Raw genomic sequence first — 27131 nt, forward strand, 5'->3', positions numbered from 1 at the left:
CACACTTCAGATAGAGCCCTAATATCCAGAGTATACAAAGAACTCAAAAAATTAGACAATAAGATAACAAATAACCCAATCAACAAATGGGCCAAGGACCTGAACAGACACTTCTCAGAGGAGGATATACAATAAATCAACAAGTACATAAAAAAATGCTCTCCATCTCTAGCAGTCAGAGAAATGCAAATCAAAACCACCCTAAGATACCATCTCACTCCAGTAAGATTGGCAGCCATTATGAAGTCAAACAACAACAAGTGCTGGCGAGGATGTGGAGAAAAGGGTACACTTGTACATTGCTGGTGGGACTGCAAATTGGTGCGGCCAATTTGGAAAGCAGTTTGGAGATTCCTGGGAAATATGGGAATGGAACCACCATTTGACCCTGCTATTGCCCTTCTGGGACTATTCCCTGAAGACCTTAAAAGAGCATGCTACAGGGATACTGCCACATTGATGTTCATAGCAGCACAATCCACAATAGCAAGACTGTGGAACCAACCTAGATGCCCTTTAAGGGCTGGGGATGTGGCTCAAGTGGTAGCGCGCTCGCCTGGCATGCGTGCGGCCAGGGTTCGATCCTCAGCACCACATACAAACAAAGATGTTGTGCCCGCCGAAAAACTAAAAAATAAAGATTAAAAAAATTCTCTCTCTCTCTCTCTCTCTCTCTCTCTCTCTGTCTCTCACTCTCTCTTTAAAAAAAAAAAAAGATGCCCTTCAATAGATGAATGGATAAAAAATGTGGCATTTATACACAATGGAGATTTACTCTGCATTAAAAAATGACAAAATCATAGAATTTGGAGGGAAATGGATGGCATTAGAGCAGATTATGCTAAGTGAAGCTAGCCAATCCTTAAAAAACAAATGCCAAATGACTTCTTTGATATAAGGGGAGTAACCAAGAACAGGGTAGGGAGGAAGAGCTTGAGAAGAAGATTAACATTAAACAGGGATGAGAGGTGGGAGGGAAAGGGAGAGAGAAGGGAAATTGCATGGAAATGGAAGGTGATCCTCAGGGTTATACAAAATTACATATAAGAGGAAATGAGGGGTAAGAGAAGAATAATACAAGTTTAAGAAATGATTTACAGTAGAGGGGGTAGAGAGAGAAGAGGGGAGGGGAGGGGAGGGGAGGGGATGGGGGATAGTAGAGAATAGGATAGACAGCAGAATACATCAGACACTAGAATGGCAATATGTAAATCAATGGAAGTGTAACTGATGTGATACAGCAATCTGTATACGGGGTAAAAATGGGAGTTCATAACCCACTTGAATCAAACTGTGAAATATGATATATTAAGAACTATGTAATGTTTTGAACGACCAACAATAAAAATAAATAAATAAATAAAAATAAAAATATAAAGGCTAGGACCAGTCTAGAGCATATTGGTTTTTCAGTATTATTTATTTATGTATCTATTTTTATATATAATTTCCGAATATATAAGTCAGGATATATGCTGGTTATCCACATTAGTAGATATAGCTGCTGAAATTGCTTGATGTCCATTCCCAGGATTATGCTACTCTATTATGTGTTTATATGAGAAGTGGAAAGTAGAAAAGAGGCGAAAAAAGAGGAAAAGAGGAGAGAAGCAAAGACAGAGGATGTTTAAGAACAATTTTAATACAAGAAAAATAAGCACTTTATTATTAATATTTTTGAAATATGATGCCTTTTTGGCACTTGGAAGCCTAAAACCACAATCATAACTGTGCTTAAAATTCTACAGTTCAAGCTGAGCTCAACTCTGTGTTTTTCTCTGGTGGTGTTCCCTGAGGTCACTCACAGAGCTGTGGTCTGATGATTCCCAGAGCCACTTGGCTCACTATGGTCTCAGTCTCATTCATATGTCTCACCAGGGAATGATTTCTCATGGCTCTTGGCTGAAAAACCTCTTCTTTCTTCCATGTCTTCTCCACATCAGAATCGCCAGACCCAGTGGCATGGATCTAGGATGGCAGCAAGGACACTGCAGGTCTCTTCAAATGTATTGTTCAAAAGTGACATAAAAGGATTTTCATACTCTAGGCATTCTGTAAAACACAGCAAAAATTTCAAAGAAATTAGAGAAATGCAGAACAAGAGAAGATAAGACTTCTGATAACAAATCTTATATCACTTAAAATATGAAAATTAAAAAAAATTCATTTTGGTTTTTACTTTACTTTCATGAAAGTATAATATTTTTATACCACATCGATTAATCTATGATGTGGCCATGTAGAATCACAAGGAAGGAAGATTTAGTTTATTTCCTAATAGGACGGGGTATTCCTCAAGTGAAGCAACTTCAAAAATCAAATTAGTCAATCTCTTTGTGCAGCATCGGATGTACTGATTGTATTTTTATATTGGGGTTTGGTGTAGTTTTCTACCTGTGAAATACCCAGAGGTGAGTAGCAATAGATAATTCCAATTCATTATAAGGGCTACTATGAAAAAAAAAACTTTTTGAAATGTAAAATAACTGTGACACACATGGCCAGAAATAGGGCAGCCTGGTATTCTACAAATACAATCTTATACATGTGTGGATATGTTTAGCATTCAATGTAATATGTATCTCAATTGGAAGGTAGCACTCCTAATGTTCCATTCCTGTGAGATCAGAGATATTATTTTTAAGATGCACTGGGATTGTCTTTCAAGGGAGATATAGTTTAAGTTTCTTTTTTTTTTTTAAAGAGAGTGAGAGAGGAGAGAGAGAGAGAGAGAGAGAGAGAGAGAATTTTTAATATTTATTTCTTAGTTCTCGGCGGACACAACATCTTTGTTGGTATGTGGTGCTGAGGATCGAACCCAGGCCGCACGCATGCCAGGCGAGCGCGCTACCGCTTGAGCCACATCCCCAGCCCCTAGTTTAAGTTTCTTAAACCAGCTATTTTCTTTCTTAATTTCTCATGTTTAACTCTTTTAACTCTGTTAAATTTTGAATTTGGCTTCCACTCAAAATCTTCATTCTTGAATTGGCTGCATCAGGTTTTGCAGATTTGCCCTGTGAGGCCAGAGTTGAGGAGCAAAACTCATTAGCAAAGCCCATTCACACAGTTATGTTCTCTCAAGTCATTTACACAGCATTTCATGCTTGATATTCAAAGCATTCAGTATTATGCTGTGTAATTACATCATTAAACACAATAAAGGTCTATGCCATAATGATGAGGGCAGTCCATTTTCTCAACAGTTACATTCCATTTGCACTGTTAAAAACTTTACCCTTCCAATTTTTTACCATGGTCATATTTTATAGACTGCATCAAATTTTTTGTTATTTTCACCTACTTCTATTTATAATTGTACTAATAACCTTAGCCTCGGTATGAATCATCTGTAATGATGACCTCAGTGCTGTATGTGAGTTTCCCCATGACCATTTTAATTTTTATAGGATAATTATACACTGTGAGTGTCTTCTTTGTTGTCAAGGCACCCTATAATTCAATAACCACAAACACTGTGAGGATCATGTAAAAAAATTAGGGTAGAACATTTAATGAAAATTTTATGATATATGATATTAATGAATTATGTTTCTGATTGTTTGCAATGTATGTTTTAAATATATGAAATATGAAAATATAAAAATCATGAACATGTGATAGCTATGAATGTTTTGTTTTATTTCATATAAGTTTTCTATCCAGGGTAAAAAACAAACAAACAAATAAACTAATACTAGAAATACTAATAATAGATACCTTTTCATGAGAATTTTTATGTCTACCATTTTTATCAGTTATCTATGCATTTGTTCATTTAACTTCTACTGAGTTATTATGTGTCTTGTTTCATAGATAACAGCCAGAATATTTAAATACATCAACAAAAGTCACAGAATTATTTAGTAATCAAAATTCAAGCCAATATCTTTTTGACTCTCAAGCCAAATATGTAAATCACTGTTATATTAAACTAATGAAATAACTCATTATACAAATTATCATCATCATCATCATCATCATCATCATCATCATCATGCTGGGGATTGAACCCAGGGCCTTATACAAGCAAGGCAAGCACTCTATCAAAATAATGAAAAAAAAATTACAACAGGAGGAAAGAAAAGACAGCAAAGAATGCTGCTGTATGAAATTGGGGCTTGAATATGCTACAGAATTTATAGCAAATCCAACTGGCTGGATTGTCAATAAGATACAAGCTGGTGATCTATAAGAAATGTACTGCAGTGGAGAGCTATCTTTTCTTTAGCTCTTTCTGGTGATTTTGACATAAGACCTCAATATATAGGCATGTCATGCCCACTTCTACAGAAATATACACATGAGTGCTAGAAAGAATAATGCCCCTTTGCCCTGACAAATATATATATATTTTTTTCAAAGTTCCCAGTCTTAGATCCTATGACTCTTTCAGGATACACAGCAACGGTGAATTACGATTGCAGATAGAATTAGATGGCTAAACAGCTGACTTTAATATAGAGAAATTTTGCAAAATATCTATGTAGCCCAAGGTAATCACAAGGATTCTTATATGGAAGGAAGAGGAAGGCAACAGGGGAGAGAGCGAGAAAGAGAAAGAGGGAGATAAAGAGAGAGGGACTGACTGGACTGGACATTCATAGTTTTGGAAATAAAAGGAAGCTACAAGCCAAGGAATGCAAGCAATCTCTACAAGGTGGAAGAGGTAAAGGCTCACTTCTCCATTAGGGCCTCCAAAAGGAATTCTGCCTTGCCAACTCCTGATTCTAGACCTATGTCAGCCCCATTTTAGATTCTGACCTCTAAAAGTGTAATAGCACATATTTTTTTTTTTTCTTTTCTGTTTTAAGCCAATAAGTTAATTCAGGTCATCTGATAGAGCAACAACATGGAATGAATACATCCCTTGCCCCCGGGACCATCCTCTTTCTAATCATCTACCCATATTTCCTCCAGTTCTTTAGAGATAACCAAACCAATTAGCCAATTCACAAATGTAAATCTAACTTCAGATATAATTCCCTCCACATCAAGGAATTAACTATGTATATTACTCAATTTTTCCCATATATCACTGCTATTATGGACCACCCTTAAGTTGGAAAATAGTGAGAAAACAGTCCATTGTCAACTCAAAGTGTCATATGGTGCCAAGTCTCTATAAACTTCATATGATTTCTTTCTCTTTTTCTACCAATATGCCAATGAAAAATTCTCAATGAATTCATAGATTTGGGCTGAGAAAACAGTATCACTGCAACAGAAGTAGATGGCATGGGTAGGAGAAATACCTATTTGTATAATTTATATAAGTCCCTGGGCATGTTCAGGTCAAGCCCTAATTAAAACATTTTCATCATTTAATGTCCCATTTCTGAATTTTTCACTTGACTGATTTAAAAATATCTAATTCATGTGGGGCACAGTGGCACATGACTATAATCTCAGCAATTTAGGAGGCTGAGACAAGAGGATCATAAGTTCAAGGCTTGCCTCAGCAAGTTAGCAAGCCCCTGTCTCAAATTAAAAAATAATTTTAAAAAAGGACTGAAGGATGTAGTTTAGTGGCAAAGCACCCCTGGGTTCAGTACCCAGAACAATGTCCAGTTCATAATGGTTAATTTCTGTTATGTGTTCACTTGGTGTTCCATGGGTAACTATTCTCTTTACTGGAACCAAGTATCCTACCAGTAGAGATTTTTCTAACAGTTCCTGATGCTCAAGAAACTTGTCATCAACTTGATAAGAATCCTTATTGAGATCCATTAGATTATCATAGCCTGAGTGGAAACATAGCTAATGTGAGATACCCAGACTGCTACAGAAACCTCTCATCTATGGCTACCATGCAAAAATCCAAGTCTTTTATGCCATGAAATAGATGGCCTTTCTAATAATGATCCATGCTTATATGGTGAGTCCAAAATTCAAAGAGTTCTGTCAACCACTGAGCCCTCACTTTATCTCAGAAAAGACATTCCAAAATAATGTAGTTCAATTGATCATAAAAATGTCATAATTGGAAGATTTCTGAAACTTTTTCAGATTTCTATCTCAGATTTTGCAACTCATTTCCCTTCAAGGGCATATAAAAGTACCTGTGTTTTTCTGCACATCAGATTCAATAAGCACAATGTCATCAATAAAGTGATTCAGTGTGATTTTTGCAAATGTTTGCAGAATGTCAGGTCAATCAAGATCCCTTTGGACTAAATTGTAACAGAGAGCCGAATTAGCTTATCCCTAGGGTAAGCTAGTGAGTGTGAACTGCTGTCCTTCCCATGTGAATGCATATTATTTTGGTCACCTTTCCTGAATAGGATTGACAAAATGTAGTCACCAGATGCATAGTCACATATCAAATTACAGAGGCTGTGATAGTATTTTCTAGTGTAGACATTACATAAACACAACATTATAATTGGATTTATCACTTGGTTACATTTTTGGGAGCCATCTGTCATTTATTATCCATCCATATTTTTTAGTGGTTATACTGGTCAACATAGCAGTCTCTGATGAGGACCATCACCCCTTGTCAAGTATCAGTTCTCCCTGTGATTTTGGGCAGTATGCAGTACTACTTCTGATTAAACAGAACTCAAAGAAAGTGGAGGAAGGAGATTGCAGGTACTCTCAAAATGTTGCATTTGACTTTACAACTAAAGTACATTTTTGTCTATATTACAGAAAACTCTATAATGACAATAACTATAGGTGTGGTCATTGTAACCACTATATTATCAGTGAATAGTTTTATACAAGAAATCAATTGAGCATGATCTTCCTATATCTTTGGTTTCATTATTATTTCAAAGTGTATATTCAATAGCTCTGAAAAAAATCTGTATATCCCTTTCTCTTTTTTCTGCATTAACTGTAGTACTTTGCCATAGGTCAATTTGAAGAATTAGTAAGAAATATTTCTTGCATATTCTTGCAGTGACATTTCAGAACCCACCTTAAAGGATACAAATTTTTCTCTTCAATTTCTGGCATCTAGATCTCAAAACTGATCCAGGCAGGTGTGGAAATTAGAAGAGGATTTCTCCATTTTGGTAGTTTATATCAGTCTTCTGCCCACTGGCTTTTGATATATTTTGATGATATAAGTCAAAAAATAAATTTATATATTGCCAACATACACAGTATCTTTTTGAATTTTTTATTTTTTTTAGTTGTAGGACACAATACCTTTATTTTATTTATTTACATGGTGCTGAGGATTGAACCCAGTGCCTCATGCATGCAAGATAAGTGCTCTACCACTGAGCCACAACCCCAACCCATACCCTGTATCTTGAACATCATATTCTGCTAGCCATTGCTTCAGGTTGACACTGATGAACCCTCTGGAGTTACTGACCTGTGAGGTAATTTTATTATTTCCACCCTGTTCTGTTATTATATCAGTAATATCTGACTTGTAGTCTGTGTGGCCACAGTAACCTCAACACTATGTGTATTCACATATGTCAGTCATGTAATTAATCCTCTACTCTTATTCTTGTTTGCAACATGCACACTAGAAAAGTGTTGTAGCTTTTTGTTAAATAAGTCATTTGTTTCTTTTTTTTTTTTACCTGCAATGATTAATATTTTTTTTATTGATTATTTATCGCATTACATAGTTCATGATATATCATCTTTCATACATTAGACTCAAATTGTGCTTTGAACTCCCATTTTCACCCCAAATACAGATTGCAGAATCACATCTGTTACATATTCGCATTTTTACAAAATGGCATATTAGTGACTGTTGTATTCTGCTACCTTTCCTATCCCCTACTATCCCCCCTCCCCTCCCCTCCCCTCCCATCTTCCCTCTCTACCTCCCCTGCTGTTGTTCAATTCTCTCCCTTTTTTTTTTCCCTCCCCCTTGCCCCTCATAACCTCTTATAATTTTATGTATCCTTGAAGGTCTCCTACCATTTCCATATGCTTTCCCTTCTCTCTCCGTTTCTCTCCCCCCATTCGTCTTTGTTTACTGTAGTCTTTTCCTCATGCTCTTTCTTCCTGTTCTGTTCTTAGTTTTTCTCTTTATATCAAAGCAGACATTTGGCATTTGTTTTTTAGGGCTTGGCTAGCTTCGCTTAGCATAATCTGCTCTAATGCCATCCATTTCCCCGCAAATTCTATGATTTTGTCATTTCTTAGTGCTGCATAATACTCCATTGTGTATAGATGCCACATTTTTTTTTATCCATTCATCAATTGAAGGGCATCTAGGTTGGTTCCACAGTCTAGCTATTGTGAATTGTGCCGCTATAATCATTGATGCAGCCGTATCCCTATAGTGCGCTCTTTTAAGGTCCTCAGGGAATAGTCCGAGAAGTGCGATAGCTGGGTCAAATGGTGGTTCCATTCCCAGCTTTCCCAGGAATCTCCATACTGCTTTCCAAATTGGCCTCACCATTTTGCAGTCCCACCAGCAGTGTACAAGTGTACCCTTTTCCCCACATCCCCGCCAACACTTGTTGTTGTTTGACTTCATAATGGCTGCCAATCTTACTGGAGTGAGATGGTATCTTAGGGTGGTTTTGATTTGCATTTCTCTGATTGCTAGAGATGGTGAGCATTTTTTCATGTACTTGTTGACTGATTGTATGTCCTCCTCTGAGAAGTGTCTGTTGAGGTCCTTGGCCCATTTGTTAATTGGGTTATTTGTTATCTTATTGTTTAATTTTTTGAGTTCTTTGTACATTCTGGATATTAGGGCTCTATCGGAGGTGTGGGAGGTAAAGATTTGTTCCCAGGATGTAGGCTTTCTATTTACCTCTTTTATTGTTTCTCTTGCTGAGAAAAAACTTTTTAGTTTAATTAAGTCCCATTTGTTTATTCTTGTTGTTAACTCTTGGGCTATGGGTGTCCTATTGAGGAATTTGGAGCCTGACCCCACAATTTGTAGATCGTAGCCAACTTTTTCTTCTATCAGACGCAGTGTCTCTGATTTGATACCTAGCTCCCTGATCCATTTTGAGTTAATTTTTGTGGATGGCGAGAGAAAGGGATTCAATTTCATTTTGTTGCATATGGATTTCCAGTTTTCCCAACACCATTTGTTGAAAATGCTATCCTTCCTCCATTGCATGCTTTTAGCCCCTTTATCAAATATAAGATAGTTGTAACTTTGTGGATTAGTCTCTGTGTCTTCTATTCTGTACCATGATAAACAAAAGCTAAAAGAATTTGCAGCAAGAAAACCAGCTCTGCAAAGCATTTTGAACAAAACACTACAAGAAGAGGATTTGATAAATAGTGCCCAAAACTAACAGCAGGAGGTATCTCAGTAAAGGGGGAGGAAAACAACCAAAAAGCAAAACTAGCCAAACTAAAATAAATAAATAAAGAAGCATGACTGGAAATACAAATCATATCTCAATTGTAACCTTAAATGTTAATGGCCTAAATTCACCAATCAAGAGACATAGGCTAGTAACCTGGATCAAAAAAACAAATCCAACAATATGCTGCCTTCAGGAGACTCATATGATAGGAAAAGATATACACAGGCTGAAGGTAAAAGGTTGGGAAAAATCATACCACTCATATGGCCCTCGGAAGCAAGCAGGAGTGGCCATACTCATATCGAATAAAATCAACTTCAAACCTAAGTTAATCAAGAAGGATAAAGAAGGTCACTATATACTGTTAAAAGGAACCATCCACCAACAAGACATAACAATCATCAATTTGTATGCACCAAACAATGGAGCTGCAACGTTCATAAAACAAACTCTCCTCAAGTTCAAGAGTCAAATAGACCACAACACAATAATTATGGGTGACTTCAACACACCGCTCTCGCCATTAGACAGATCCTCTAGACAAAAGCTGAATAAAGAAACTATAGAACTCAACAGCACAATCAATAACCTAGACTTAACCGACATATATAGAATATATCAACCATCATCAAGTGGATACACGTTCTTCTCAGCAGCACATGGATCCTACTCAAAGATAGACCATATATTATGCCATAAGGCAACTCTTAGTAATTATAAGGGTCATTTGTTTCTATAGACATATCGAATATCTTCCCACACCTTGTAGTATATTTATGAGGGGATTGACTTTTATTCTAGGTGAGATGTGAAGGTATTGGTGCAATTTTGATAAAGAAATTACACAAACTGAAACATTCACATTTATTTGTAAAGACCAAATAATTATCCCAGTCATATATCTAATGGGTCACAAAAATAATTGTAGCTATAGAAGCCAATAAATCCTAAAAGAACCCTGGTCATTCTAATGGCTAGACTTCAGGAAGATGAAAAGAACCCAAGAAATATGGCAAAAAAAAGAAAAGGTAAGAAAAAATCTGGAGAGTTTGATATCTTTAACAACAAAGTAAAAGAGATTATTCAAAAAGAAAAAAAAAATACTCACATGGTGAAAAGTAGCAGATAAAACAAGTAAAATAAAGACATATTAAAAGCCCCCATCATCTTTCTGACCTGATCATTTATTATCTACACTGACTACCTATCCTTTGCTATTCCTCCCTCCAATTAAGGGAACTCTAACTTCTGTAAGAGAAAATGGGTGCTCACAGCTCTGGCTGCTTCAGCCTAAGAGGGTGTGATGTGGGGCATGCACTTTCCTTTTAGTAATGTTTTCCTTTTACTAATGTTCAGGGTCATTTGATGGGTTTGTGGTAAAAGTATGGTTCAGAAAGAACAGATTATAAAGACATCTGGGAGGTGGGTGCTTTCTTCTGAGAGAAACAAGAAGACGTGAGTATTGGGATGAGATTTAATACAAAGTCAATGAACATAATAATGATGTTGAAAGAGAGAGACCAACATTTTTTTTCCACCATGAAGTACAAGAGCTAAGAAATTGTTTCAAAGACAAGCCAGTGAGGATATGGCCTCTATTTGGGAATATAATTCTTTAAGGATATTAGTAACATTGTCAGAATTTTCAGGAATGTAAACACAACACTTAGTTTTTATAATGTCACAGATGCTCCCATAAATTGTAGTTAAGATATCTAATGTCATTTGATTTTTATAAAATACTTTTCTATTAGCATTACATCTGTGTTTAGTAGATATCCCTTTAATTCTGTCCCTTAGGGTTAGATAAGTATACTAGCAAATACAGATTAAGTCTGTCTATATAGGTGGTTAGGCAGATTTGCAGGTCTTAAATTGACTAAGAAAATTTCTGAATCTGATAGTCTCTTTTGATATTTAATAGGCACTCCTCTCTAAGAATACTTTCATAGCCTCCAGTCTTACTTACTCTGTGGGGCTGATGTAAGTGTACAGCTTAAATTACATTGAAAGATCTATTATCTTTCCTTTTAAATGACAGGCATGGTTGTGCTTTCATTATAAGTTTCTTGCCTGGTGTTTAACATCAAGCTGGTTAATTTCAACTTGTTCCTATCTATTGTTAAGAGTCAGCTGAGTTTCCTCAGGGTATCACTCTTAGGAACTTGGGAGAAGCTCTGAGCAACTTTAGGGCCAATTTTCAGGATAGGTCAGGTCAGGATCTATATGACAATGTGTGGATTCCCTTGAAAGCATTAGGGATTTTTCCTCTCCAATGACCCTCCCCTTTGCAGCATGTGCACTGGTTGGGTTTTTGTTCTCCAGGGTCTCTTGAATTCCTCTGATTGGAAGGTCATGTGACCCAGAGTTTCAAATCCTTTAGAGAAATCCCCTCATTCCCTTGGTTTGAGCTGACATAAAATTGCAGGAGCCGGATATTGGCTCTTTTCCAACTTGGCTCTTTTATTTTCTTAAATTTAGCATATAAGTTTTGGTTGTAAACATAAGCAACCAAGTTTCACCCATGTTAAATTAGTATTACTGAGTTTTAACTTTAATATCTATAAGTTTACAGTTATTTACCCATTCTGTTTAATTGGGGTCAATATTAGTATTGGAAGCTAGCCTTACATCCTGTCTGTCCTATAGGTGGTGGCCTATTGTCTCAAATTAACTCAGGTTGTTATATTAGAAGTTGTTCTTATTCAAGACATTAACAGGTAATAGTTATAAAGCTTACAAGGAAAATACAAAATTAAATTAACATGAGTAAGAATATATTTATTTCATATAATACCTATGAAGAAAGAAACATAATCTTTATAATTTCAAATCTTTACTTCAGACTTTAATTTGAAGAACACCAGTTTGGTAAAATGCTTTTCTAAACCTTATATTTTGAAGATATGTAAACTTGGAAGACATGAATACATCTAGTATACAAAGAAGTCAGTAACACTACTGCAGTTACATTGGTGTTTTGTATTAACCAAGTTTAGCTTGTAAAAAAAAAAAAATTGGAATCTGTAGTATAGTCTAATACTCTAAAATAACAGTTTTTTTAAAAAAAAAATCAGAGTTATACAAGCCTTAATTGTTTTAAGACTAGTTTCTCTAAACAATAAAACTTAACAGACATAAGGAATTATCTTGATAGAAAAGAGCAGATTATTATTCAATTTGTTAATTGTAGTCAACTTAGATACAATTTTTTTTAACTTTATTCTCCACAGACCTTGTGCAACTTACTTAGACATTCTACAACTTTTTACTTTACCACACAAAAGAATTTCTCTCCCAGAAACATTTTCCTTTCTTTCTAATTTCCATGTTAAAATATATTTCCATTTTAATACCTTCTTATAACTCTTTCTTAGGTGTTGACCCTCTTTTTATTTTTCCTGTTTTTGTCTTTAAGACATAATTTTTGTTTGTTTGTTTGTTTGTTTGTATATTTTTATTTGGTTTTGTATTGTTTTTCTTTCAAGTTTCTCTTTCTTTTCTTCTCCTGCTTATAGCCAAATTCTATTGTTCTCACTTTCTGTATACATTGTAAAATATTGTTTTTTTAAAGTATGGTATTATTCACTTCTGTTTTGTTTAATAATATTCTTTCTGATCTACCTACAAGGAGATTTAATATTAGACAATGATTAAAATATGCCAAAAATAGTAACAGTATAATTGTATGGAGTAAAAACAATTGAATTTTATAAAATCCAATATTAGTAACATACCTGAATAATTTTAAGTTGGTTTGAGGTTTAACTTTGCTTGTTATGCTGTATCGCTATCTAATACATAATAATACATAGACAATTAGACATAGAAAAAATAGATGTATAGATAGAAAATTAAATTATGATTTCTATAATTTTGTATGAAAGCATTCTATTAGTACTTTTATCTTTGCATCAATTTCATTGTTGGTATATTGTATACTCAAAGATAACTTCCAGTGTCATGTAAATAAAACATATGTTTATAATTCTTTCTGTAGAGCAATTATTAATACATACTTTATGTTTATGTATTTTAATTCAAGTTTAAGGGAAAAATTGTCAACTTTCACAGAAAATTTTAAAAGAGGATATATGAATCTGAGGTGAAATAAATGTTATCTATTTATCTCCTAGATCTTAGCAATACTGAATTTGTACTTTTGTCATTTTCTTTTCTTTTTTTTTTTTTTTTTTTTTGTAAGCAGCAAAGAGGTGTTCATTGCGAGCTAGCTTGGTCTTCCATGAGCACACAGCAACTGGTGACGCTGAGAGGCCCTGAGCCCAGGGTTTGCAGCAGTTTTATACACTCTTTGGGGAAGGCAGGGACTTCACATACATCACAGCATCTCTTAGCAAATCATCACACACTGCGGAAAAATCATAAAACAACTCTAAAACCTGATTAGCACATTCACTGGCGGGAGTAAGTTGGGTAAGGGTGATTGGCTAGTAAAAGAGGGTGATTCCTTTGAACTGATTGGTTTAAGCCATGAGGCAAGTACATGCTGAACTACATGGTTTCCCAACATGTTATCAACCAACATAAACTGGGAGGGTCATCTGGCATCCCAGGTATTTCCCTCTCTCATGCTGATTGGTGGCTGCTAGGGGGTTGCTATGGGTTCCCATCTAGCCTGACTGAGTCAGGGATACCTGGTGCAGCAGATCTCTCCTGTTTTTTGTAGATAAGCAACTCAGCAGGGTGGGTATGTGCCTAGGAGTGCTCTGTGGGTCTTTCCAAGGCCAAGATTCAAGCCCCCTTACTTGGACAGGCTTTGCTCTGAGGTAGAGACTGGTTTTTCATTCCCCCCTTTGTCTGGAAACTTGGGAACCAATCATGGTTCCCTCAGTTGGGGACCTATTTGGGCAGGCTCTACATCTTGGTAAACAGTAACCCTCAGGGGACAGTCTTCAACTTCCGAGACTCACTCAAAATTGGCCTCTTAGATCCAACCTGACTCAATTTACCTGTCTACACTATTTCTGGCTTCATTCTCCCCTAATTTTAGGAACTCTTTATTGCTGACTTTTGTCATTTTCTAAAAAGATACGATTATATAACATACTTGACATTAGTAGACAATTAAAATATTTTAAGATGCCATGAAAGATTTCATGAAATGACAATGACCTTGTTTATAAGCTCTTTTCTAATTTAATCTTTATATTTTTGTTAAGTAAAATGGCTAGGTAACACAAGAAAACTCTCAGAACAATTTATTTCCCTGTTCTATTGACAGATTGTATAACTAGAATTTAGAAAACATGAAACCAATTTTTTAAGTACATCTTCAAGGCAAGTACCTCTGTCATGTCTATGATAATAGGGCACAATCACATTGAGGTCTTGCTGTTTTGTAAAGTGAAAACTATTATCTCAGCACTGTAATTTCATCACCTTAAGCTTGTGTTTAATTTAATATTCTCCCTAATGATCTGCAAAGGAGATATGCAAGAAGGAAACATTTCACTCCAAATATTTATATTCAAGTACACAGATATAGTACTTTTTAAAAAAATACCATAATACCATGAATAATAATTTCAAATGGAAAAAAAAACCCACAAAATCTCTATAACCTGTTTTTTTTTAAATGAAGGAATATCACTCAATGATTTCAATTTATTCTGTGACAGTGAGTAGACTAAATTACTATTGTATTACTTCTCTCAACTACTTAATTAAAGTAGGTTCCTCACCAACTCATGATTACAAGCTAGTGTTATATTTAAATATGAATGAGCAAGAATATTTATACTATAGAAGTTGAATGCAGCCCAAAGACTTGAGATGTGTTTGTTTCCTTCTAAGAGACTCAAAAAAGAGTGGGCAAGATAGGATATTTAGAGAAACTTAAATCATTAAGAATCTCTTCATACCATATGACAGAAAAAAAAAACAGAAAAGAAAGAAAGTCTCAAATCTCTGATACTCCATCTGTAGAATACAAGAATTGGCTGTTAGGCCTTCTTTGTTGGATATATGACAGTTTTGATTTGTCACTGATATTGATTGATTATGCATGAGAATGATATGAAAATTGTAAACCTTAATGATGAACTTTGCTGCCATTAGTCAGAGAAAAAGTATATATGTATTTTTCCACTGGCCTCTCTCACCTACATCAGAAGATTGAACAGAGGTATTTTACTTTAATTCCTTAGTCTCTAACCAAAAAGTGAGTAATAAGGAAGAGTAGACATTTATTCTCATTCATGTAAAATAGCTCAGGTAATAACCCAGAGGAAAAGAAAATGGAATTGGGGATCGTGAATATGTGGGAAATTTGTTCAAGATCAAGGAGAAAACGGTCTACTCCATTTTGATTCACCTTAAATTGATTACAACTAAGTCACATATTTTCTGTCATTTACAAAGGAGACTGGGAAGCGTAGCTTTCTGTCAAGAAATGACAAGAAGTGGGTTTGGTATACAGTTACTTTCTACCTAAGAGGACTAAATTATATCTGTCTAGGACTTCATAGAACACCATGGAAAGAGTAAGTCTGATTATTAGTTGCTCCATTATTTCACTAAATATTAAGGAAATAAATTCAATAAATCAAAACTTTATTTCAACTTTATCATCATCTAATTATACTTATTTTAATTATTCTGAATCACATTATAATTATTACCTGTATGTCTCCTTATAACTTTGCTTACTTTTTTACAAGGTGAGACATACATAGATAACTATGTACTTCATAGAGCTCTCTGTGTGCTAGGCATAGATCTAAGTCTGACTTTGCCCATTTAATCATAACAATCCTTTGATGTAGAGACTGTAATCACCTTCTGAATATAGACAAGGGAATGAGCAACAGAGAATTTAAATGATACCTATTACATGGACAATCGTGGATTCAAAACAAGGATGTTTTGCTCAAGAGTCTAAACCCTTAACTACCTTACTATAAGTCCAGGAAACTACTCACTTTTTTCTTTTTTTTTTTTCTTTTCAACATCCAGGGTTAATAATTGTAAATAAAATGATAAGGAATACTCCTTTGAATATTAAGCTTGGTGTATTTTAAAGAGATTTTAAAGACAACATTAATTTTAAACAGTGCTGCTTGTTAAATATATTGAAATACAGATTTCCTTAATGTTTTTGAAACAAAGTGCAAACTTTTTGTATTGCTGTCTGACTTCATTACACAGTAGTACTTTGTTCTCTCTTAGAAGATAATATATTATCATCACAGCTGGGTGATCCTGGCAAGTTTTAAGAGCATGACCAATTTTAGCAGAATTTGCAGGGGTTGGGCAGCACAGCTGGCAGGGTTCTCTAGCCCTGGGAATGAACCCACACTTATCCATAATCAGGACCCCAGTCCTATCATCTCTCCAGTTCTCAGGAAAAGACATTTGGAAGAAGTGAGAGATGATTACATGTCTTTCCCTCAGGAGTCACCTAGGGACTTCTGTCAGGCTACTTGTCTTATAAGAAAGAAGTACCTTTTTCAACCTGTCTTGAATCATCAAATAAGTTTTCTCCAATTTATCTTGACAAATGCATTCCCTTGCTGGGCTTTTTTTTTTTCTATCTTCAATATGCCTGTAGCAAAGCTAATTATTTTGAAGTTATAAATTTAAAAGATTGGAAGTAGGCGAATAATGACTTGTCTGAAGTTTCTACTGATGAAATAGTTTATTTTAAATTTAGATTTATTATAAATTATTATATAGGTTGAATTATTTTATTAAAATGACAGTTTATTCACACCTATTTTATGACCTTGTGATTGTCTATCATTATAAGGTCAACAATAATAAAAACTATGAATAACAATCATATTTGTTGTTATTATATGTCATGCAGTGTGCTAAGATAATTTAAAATATAGATCCTTTATACTCATATAACTGCTAGTATAGTTCTGATGAAAAGTCGATTTTGCCTTTGTTTATTTTCACTTTCAAGTAGTTATACTCCAATGCTTTCAAATAATACAGTCTCTATAAGAAATAAGTTATGGAGATGAAAACAAGATGGAACAAATATTTCAAACATAGAGAATATTTTTCTTTTAACTAAGAAATATGTAAAACTTTATCTCTGATGTCTTTAAAATAAAAAAAAACACAAATTACTTTCCTCTGCATAGCAACTACTTGAAAATAACATAAGCCATTCATTTATTTAAAAATGGTAAGTTCCCATTATAATCTTAATTATGATTATTCCTTTTGGATACTAACCAGGCTGAAATTAAAAAAAAAATAAGGTTGATAAAAGTTGATCAAAAAACAACCTTCCATCTTTCATCTTCCCTTCCTATCACTTCTTATTTTATGTAGATAAGAAACTTAGTTGTTAGCATTGTGTGCAAAATAAGAATAAATAAAGATATGAATTGAAATTCGAGAAACTCTTTTATGACTATTTTGCATGAACTTTATTAGGCAGGTTTAGCCTATCTAATTGTGTAGAGAATTGAATTTCTTACAGGGACAGGCATTTACATAAATGAATGAAGCAATATTCAGTAAGTCAAAAAATTATGCTATCATTTTATTATAGCAAATGACGGTGTCTAATTAAAGTGCCTTTTTTTAAATATTTTCATGGCTTTGAAAAACAGCAAGCAAAAATCCACTAGTGGTCAATAATTTGCTAACTTGGAATAAATGATTTGCTTTATTTTGTCCCTTATATTATAGTAAAAGAAGTTGTCATAGACTACCTTTCAGGTAATTAGTTCAAAAGTTGGACTTTGAAGCCAAGCTCATTGTTTTAATTCTAGCTTCAACATTGCCTGATATGTGACATCCAGCAACTTTACTGATGTTGTATATTTGAACAAGTTTATAAAGATGTTGTACGTTTCCTACTTAATAATGAGAACTTTCAAAATATTTATATCTCCTTAAAGATATTAGTAGCAACAAACACATTTTGAAAGAAAAAAATCCCTATTAGTTATATTGTTTAATTGTATAAATCATAAATTGATCATTCTAATTTGAAAAAAAAACAATTTTCTTTACAGAAAAAGGGGATAACAAATCTAAGTAATTACCATAATTAATTAAGTATGTAAGTGTGTAACTACAAATGCCTTTCCATAGTAGCTATATGTGTTCCTGTAATTGTGTTTGGGTTGACAGAAGTTATTAGGCTTAAGAAATTGGTCAGAAAACAGAAAAGGGTAGATAATTATTTTCATAACAATCTATTTGGACAAAGCTCATAATTATGGATTTTTATTTCTTAAATTAAAACCAGAAAGAAAACAATCAGTGATTTCAACTTTCAACAAAGCCTATAATTTAAAAATATGAAAAAAATATTTTATTCAAAGCAGTTCATTGTCACTATAGTAAGTAAACTTGCACAAATAATGTAACTAATAGTTAAGACTGAAAATTTGAGGCTATTTTCTAGTGTGCGTGATGAAATCAAATCATTTGATTTTAAATATGAAAGAAGATATTTATATGATTTAGTGGAAAGGAAAGTGCTACAAGACTTACTCCAAACAATACTGCCTTCATACATTTCAGTATTTACTCATAATGAAGCCATTTCTATGGAAATGAGACCATCACTTAGTAGTCTGTGCAATTGATTCATTCATAATAGTTCTTTGAGATCAATGATAACATTTTAATGAAAATTTTCAGGAACTTTCTTTGTCATAAGACCCAAAGGCAGCATGAAAAATCTTTACAGAGATATAACTCATCATGTTCTCAAGCAATATTCATATTTTAAAATCACATTAGCAAAATTTAAAGATGAATTTTTATATAAGTATTAGAAGCATTAATAATTGTAGATACCTCTTGGGAATCAATGTGTTTCTGCAATAATATATATTATAATATATATATAGTATACTCTACATAGTTAGGGTTTCAAAATCAGAGCCATAAGAAGATATAGATGGTTATTATCCACTTCATACTTCAGTTTTAAAAAACTCATTTGAAATGAACTGAAGAAGAAGATGTTTTTCTTATATATATATATATATATATATATATATATATATATACATATATTAATTTTTTAAATATTAAACACTAAATGTTTATGCAAATGGGGTTTTGTCAGGGAGAATTGGGTTTGAACTTGGCTTTATCACCTCTTAACAGGAAAATATTTCAGATTTTATTTTTCCATATTAAACTTTGTTTCACATGTAAAATGGGTCTGATTAAATATTCCCAATAGATTTATGTTTGGACATATGGATCTGAGGATTAAATGAGATAATAAATACAAAGTGCATACTGGAGTACAGAAAATACTCAATAAATAATTATGGTCATTAATATTTTTCTAGAGTGAACTAGGATATATGCATAGTCTTTTCAATCCAGAAAAGCAAATTGTAAAAAGTAAGAAAATTGCCAGCTCAAATTATCTTTATCATTCTGTCATACATTTTCATTAAGAAAAAAAATATAAAAATCATCTAATTCTCCTGCTCATTCATACCAAATAAATAACTTAAGAAAACATGTCAGAAAAAATTGATTTAGCAAAATCCTGTAAGAGACATTTTAATATAGAACATTGCATTCTCAACATTTTATTCTCCATGTCCTTTAGTTATTACATGTTTCATAGACACAAAAATGTTAAGTGTAGTTCTGTGGTGGAGTACTTGTCTACCAAATGTGATCACTGGATTTGATCCCCATCACAATAGGAAGAAAAACAGAAAAAAAGGAAGAAAAAGAGTGATTCCAATGAACATATCAAGTCATTTCTCTTATTCTTTCTGTTAGCATTCAGCAATAAGAATATACAGTTTGTATTAATGCTCCACTCTAATAGTGTGATAGTTCCTTGTGTCCATGTGTGTCTATGTTTTCCATTACAGAACTATAATGTGTAAAAAATATGAAGCTCATTCGTTTGAAACTAGATTTCTCAACCTCAACACCACCGACAGTTTAACACTTTAGGCCTCATAATCATTTTTTAGGGGTGAATTGACTTATACATCTTAAACTGTGCATCAACATCTCCAGCTTTCAAAAATAGACGTGCTTTGCATCCCTCCTCTTTGGTTGTGACAAATGAAACCTTCTTCAGCTATTTTCTATGTCCCCTGGGTGTTAAAATCATCTCTGGCTGTGAACCACTAGTCTGAATCAGGATCTTTATGAAACCAATAAATTGCAATTAGTTGACAAGCTGCTTTGAAAACATAAATCTCTCCCTACCTTTTTATTTTTCTTTCTATATATTTGTTAATGAAACCACAGATTTAATTTGTAACATTCCCCACCATATGAAACTTTGCAGATGGTCTTCCTGTGATATGAGCACATTTCTTTGCTGCTTCTATTTCCGCACTACCACTTGAGCCACGTCCCCAGCCCCTGGAGATTCTTGATAAGATTCTGTGGCAATTTTTTGGCAGGAGCACTTCAGAGTCATCACTATGTACTTCCATCAGGCAGTACATGTCAGTTTATTTCTACTTGGATGATATTAGATCATTGCTCAGAACCGGCATGTCATTCATGGTTACCAAATTCAGAAAATTTGATGTTACCATTTCTTTTTAAAATATGTGACCTTAATGTACACTTCTATATAAATTAATTTTCTTTCATCAACATTTTGGTTATCTTGAAGTACAGTTAATTTTTAAGAATGCAGGTCAATGCTGAAATTTTAGATTTTATTTAAAGATTTTCAAAATAGAAAGTAGGTTTAATAATATCTTCTGAAGAGACTGTTGGGAGTTGTGTTTTATTTGAATGTGTATCGTAAGGGTCCCTGTGTTGGAAGTGTGGTCATCACTATTGCAATTTTGGGAGATGATGAAATAGTGAAAAGTAGATCCTAGAGAGGAACAATTGGGTCAGTGGAGTCACTATTCTTAGGGGAGATCAATACTGGTCTCCTTGAGTAAGCTCATTGCTCTCTTGAGAGGGACTTATACATAGAGCAAGACTGGCTCCTTCTTATTTTCTGGATTCCGGTCTCATCTTGTGATCTCTCCCTCTCACAGGTCCTCCATCATCATGTTGCCATCTACCATGAGGCCCTCACCAGAGCTGAGCCATGCTGGCTGCATGCCCTTGAACCTGTGAGCTAAGTAAACTTTTTTTTTTCTTTACAATTACCAAGCCTTAGGTATTTTATTAGGGAGAATGGGATAACACTGTGATCAATGATATTTCTTCTCTTTTGAATTTCTATTGAATATATAACAAATGAATATATAAAATACATTCATTTTAATCTAACACAGTTATTCTTCTTATTGGCATTTATATTTACTGATCATGGACCAGGAGAAACTTTTTCAAGTGGGTATCTATATTCACTTGACATGAACACAGTAATATTTTTAACTTTCAAGCTGTCTGCTCTAGCTATATATGTACACTGTAGGCATAAGAAATTTTCATGCTATATGTGAAGTTGTATAATGTTATTTAGATGTAGTTTGATTCATAAAAATTTAATACTATAAACTGTGCAGAATTCACTAAAGATATTCAAAGAAAAGGTATAAGTAGTAAAGATAAAATTATATCATTAAATAAAATGGTATCATTAAAATATAATTAGATGAAGGCATACCTGAGGAAATAACTAAAAGATAGTAGTAACAAATAGAAAACACTAGCAATAGATTTCATTCCATGAATATATAAATTTTCATTGAATATTAACATTCTAAACATATTAAATAAATAAATTTACTTTAGATGGGATAAACAGGAAATATCCAATATATACTCGATACAAGTGATTCACTTCATATCTAAAGAATGTGTAGTTTGAAAATAAAATTTGGGGAAAAGATAAATGATGCAAATGTTATTCAAAACAAAACTGGATTGTATATGAATTATACATATAATAATATCAACATCAACACAAAGAATATTATCAGAGCTAATAAAGCAAAATTATACAATGAAAAATTAACCAAAGCTCCAAGAAGATATAACAATTCAAAATATATGTGCAATGAACAAAATACATGTAGCTAAAGAAAATAGACTAAAAGGAGCAATAGAAAATGCCATGATTTTAATTGGTGATGTCAGTACTCCTCTGAATAATCAATAGAACGAATAGACAAAAAATTAATAAGCATAGAGAAGACATAAAAGACACAATCTTTGTATTTTTTTTTCTTTTTGGTGATACTGGGGATTGAACCCAGCACCTTGTGCTTGTGAGACAAGCATTCTACCAACTGAACTATATCCCCAGCCTGACATACTTTTTAGAGATGATTGCCCTCAACAAGTAAAAAACTAATGATTTACATGAAACATTAACATAAATAATATTCAGGGTCATACAATATATATTTTTAAATATTATAAAATATTAAAATTGTACCTGATCTTTTCTTATACCATGATATAATTAATCTATATAGCAATAATAGAATTATATATGGAAAAAGCATAGGTACTTAGAATTTAAGAAACATATTTTTAGGACAGACAAGATAGCGGGTTACTAGGAAGTGGTTTTTCTCACAGCTTGGTGACTCGGGACTCAAATAGTGAAAAAAAACCTATTTCTCTGGGAGGTGAGTGAAAGAAAAAAAAATCACTAATACTCACTATCAGACAGAGAGCCTTGAGGACTGAGACAGTTTGGGTACATCAGAGAATGTTAAGGAAGAGAATTAGAGCTGAGCCTTGGGCTGGAGAGCGGGGTGGACACAAGTCTGAAAAGATCTGTAAGTGCTAGAATATCTTGGCCTGTAGAACCCCAGAATTGGAGGAGCAGCCCTCCCTGAGCCGACCCAGAGGTTATTCAGCTCTATAAACTGGCACTCAAAAGTAAAGATCTACCAGCAGTGCACAGGAAACTAAATAAAGAAACTATAGAACTAAAAAATACAATTGATAATTTAGATTTAACAAACACAAATACAATATTTCATCAATCAATGAATAAATACACTCCCTTCTCAGCAGCACATAAAATATTATCCAAAATAGACCACTTCTTTATCTACAAAACAACTCTTAGCAAATTCAAAAACATAGAGATAATACCTTGCATTCTATCAGATCATAATGAACTGAAATTAGAAATTAATGATAAAATAAAAATAGATGCTACTCTAACAACTAGAGATTAAATAATACACTATTAAACGACCAATAGAGAGCTTTAAAAATCAGGGATGAAATAAAATAACACTTAGAGGTAAATGAGAATAGTGAGACAACATATCATAATCTCTGGTACACTATGAAGGCAGTTCTAAGAGGAAAGTTTGTTTAATTGAGCTCATTCGTTAAAAGAACAGAAAATCATCATAAATAACCTAACATTATATCTCAAAACCCTAGAAAAAGAACAAACCAACACCCAAAGCAGAAGACAGGAATAATCAAAATCAGAGCCAAAATTAATAAAATTTAAACAAAAAAATTCAAAAATAATTAAAACAAAAAGGTGATTCCTTGAAAAAATAACCAAATTAATAAACCCTTAAAGAAGCTACTAAAAAAAGTGAGAAAAAGCCCATGATGAAAAAGAAAATATCACCACAGACATCACTGAAATATAGAAGAAAACCAGAACTTACTTTGAAAATCTATAGAAAATTTTGAAGACATTTAAAAGTTTCTAGAGACATATGACCTAACAAAATTGAATCAAGAGGACAAAGGAGGTAAATGAGAATAGTGAGACAACATATTTAAACTGATCAATTTTAAGCAAAGAAATTGAAGACACCATCAGAACCTTACCAACAAAGAAAAGCCCAGGACCAGATGAATTCTCAGCTGAGTTCTACAAGACCTTCAAAGAAGAACTTACACACATACTCCTCAAATTATTACATGAAAAGAAAAGGAGGGAACCCTTCAAAACTCATTATATGAAAAGAGTGTCACCCTGATTCCAAATTAAGGAAAGAAAACTTCAGACCAATATCCCTGATGAGCATTGACACAAAAATTTAAATAAAATACTGTCAAAATGCATTTCAATATGTACCAAAAAGATAGTGTACTAAGATCAAGTGGGGTTCATTCCAGGGATGAAAGGTTGGATCAGCATAGGGAAATCAATAAATACAATTGACCATATCAACAGACTTTTAAAAAGAATCACATTACTGACTCAATAGATTCGGAAAGACATTTGACAAAATTCAGCATCTATTCATGCTCAAAACGCTAGAATAACTCGTGTTAATAGGAACATACTTCAAAATTGTAAAAGATATATATGCTACATCCAAGGCCAATACCATTCTAAATGGAGAAGAATTGTAAGCATTTTATCTAGAAACTGGAACAAGATAGGGTGCCCTCCTTTACTACTCCTATTTAAAACAGTCCTTGAAACCTTAGCCAGAACAATTAGAAAAAAGAAATAAATTTATATGAATCAGAAAATAGGACCTCAAACTATCCCTACTTGATGATTACATAATTCTATATTTAGAGTACTCAAAAACTCTACTTATAAATCTTCTAGAAATAATAAACAAATTCATCAGATATGCAGGGTATAAAATCAACACCAATAAATCAATTGCATTCCTATACAGCAATAAATTATTAGCTGAAAGAGAAATCAGGAAACTATCCCATTCACAATGGCCTCAAAAAATAAAATAAAATACTTGAAATCAATCTGACAAAAGAGGTGAAAGGCCTCTATAATGAAAACTACAGAACACTAAAGAAAGAAATTGTAAAAGACCTCAGAAAATGTAAAGCTCTTACACGTATTTGCATAGGCAGAATTAGAATTGTCAAAATGGCCATATTACCAAAAGTGCTATGGAGATTTAATAAAAGCCATGTTGAAATACCAATGACATTCTCCATAGAAATAGAAAAAGCCATCAGGAAATTTATTTGAAAAAATAAGAGGCCCAGAATAGACACAGGGAATCTTAATGAGAAAACTGATGCAGAGGGCATCACAAAACCAGACTTCAGATTACACTACAGAGGTATAGTAACAAAAACAACAAGGTATTAGCACACACACACACACACACACACACACACACACACACACAAAACAGACATAAACACCAATGAAATAGAATAGAAGACACAGAGGAAAATTTACATAAATGCAATTATCTCATCCCAGACAAGGGTGCTATAAACATACATTGGAGAAAAGATAGCCTTTTCAACAAATGGTGCTGGAAAAACTAGAAATATATATGTAGTAGAATAAAATTAAACCCTATCTCTCACCATGCACAAAACTCAAGTCAAAGTGGATCAAGGACCTATGCATTAGACCAGAGACTCTGCACCTACTACAAGAAAAAGTAGGCCCAACTCTCCATCATGCCAGCTTAGGAACTGATTTCCTGAAAAAGATTTCTAAAGCACAAGAAGCAAAATCAAGAAACAATAAATGAGATGATATCAAACTAAAAAGCTTTTTCACAGCAAAGGAAACAATCAAGAAATTAAACAGAGATCCTAAAGAATGGAAGAAAATTTTTACTACCTGCACCTCAGATAGAGCATTAATCTCCCAATTTATATAAAGAACTCAAAAAACTTAACATCAAAAAAAAAATAACCAAATCAATAAATGGGCAAAGAAACTGAATAATAACTTCAAAGATGAAGAAATAACAAGTAGATTTTAAAAATGTTCAACTTCTCTAGCAATTAGAGAAATGCAGATTAAAATTACAATGAGATTCCATCTCTCTACAGTCAGAATCACAATTATCAAGAATACTAATAACAATAAATGTGGTACTCTCATATATTGCTGGTGGGACTGCAAATTAGTGCATCCACTCTGGAAAGCAGTATGGAGATTCCTTAGAAAACCTGGAATTCAACTACCATTTGACCCAGTTATTCCACTCCTTCGTCTATATCCAAAGAACATAAACTCAGCATTCTACTCTGATGTAGCCACACCAATTTTTATAGCAGCTCAACTCACAATAGCCTAGCTATGGAAAAACTTAGGTGTTCTTAAATGGATTAATGGATAAAGAAAATGTGGTATATATACCCAATGAAATATTATTCAGCCATAATGAAGAATAAAATTATGGCATTTGCTGGTAAATGGATAGAACTGGATAATGTTAAGTGAAATAAGCCAATCCTAAAAAAACAAAGGCCAAATGTTTTCTCCAATATGTGGATGCTGACCCACAACAAAGAGAGTGGGGAAAGGAAGAAGAGAAATCCATTGATAAGACAAAGGGGAATGAAGGGAAAGGCAGGAAGAGAGGAATAGTTAAGGATAATAGAATTAATCAGACATAAATTTTCTAGCCTTGTATTTGAATACATTACTAGGGTAAATCTGCATCTTGTACAACCATCAGAGAAGGATTCTGATGAGAATGAGTTATACTCTATGTAAATGTAATTTGCCAAAATACATTTTATTGTCATATATAACTAAAAAGAACAAATAAAAAATAAGAAGCATATTTATAAATAGCCTATCAGTCCAAAAAGAAACTAAAGAAGTAAGTAGAAGATATTTATAATGGAATAAAAATGTAAATACAAGCTGGAATTGAAATAAGAGGAAAAATTAGAGCACTAAATTTTGACAATAAAGAAGGGAGTCTAAAATCTGTTATCTAAGGTTTCTCCTTAAGAAACTGTTAAGTACAAATTAAATCCCCCAAAACAAAAGATATGTAATATAAAAAAGAGGGTGATGAATTAATGAAATTGAGGAGAGGAAATTAAGAGAAAGCTGATGAAAAAAAATAGATGCTTAAGACATTTATTTAAACAACACAACTCATCATATCAACAGACTAAAGAACACAATTGTATGATCACCTGAATAGATACATAAATGGCTTTGGCAAAGTTCAACATCTATGCATTATAAAATCTCAGCATGATATAAAAAAATAAAAAGGATATATAGAGAAAAGTTTAGTGTTTCTT

General features: G+C 33.3%; 1 long non-coding RNA gene across 1 annotated transcript in view; it reads right to left on the minus strand.

Annotated features, from left to right (window-relative positions):
- Positions 1-1683: 1683 nt before the first annotated feature.
- The window catches only part of LOC308631112, a 70612-nt gene continuing 45164 nt past the window's right edge, over positions 1684-27131 (minus strand). The window contains exon 4 of the long non-coding RNA XR_014018110.1: positions 1684-2052. This is a non-coding gene — a long non-coding RNA (uncharacterized lncRNA). The remainder of the gene's footprint in view (positions 2053-27131) is intronic.

This window comes from Spermophilus citellus (genome assembly GCF_964194105.1).
Source record: "Spermophilus citellus genome assembly, chromosome: 11".
Lineage (NCBI taxonomy): Eukaryota > Metazoa > Chordata > Mammalia > Rodentia > Sciuridae > Spermophilus > Spermophilus citellus.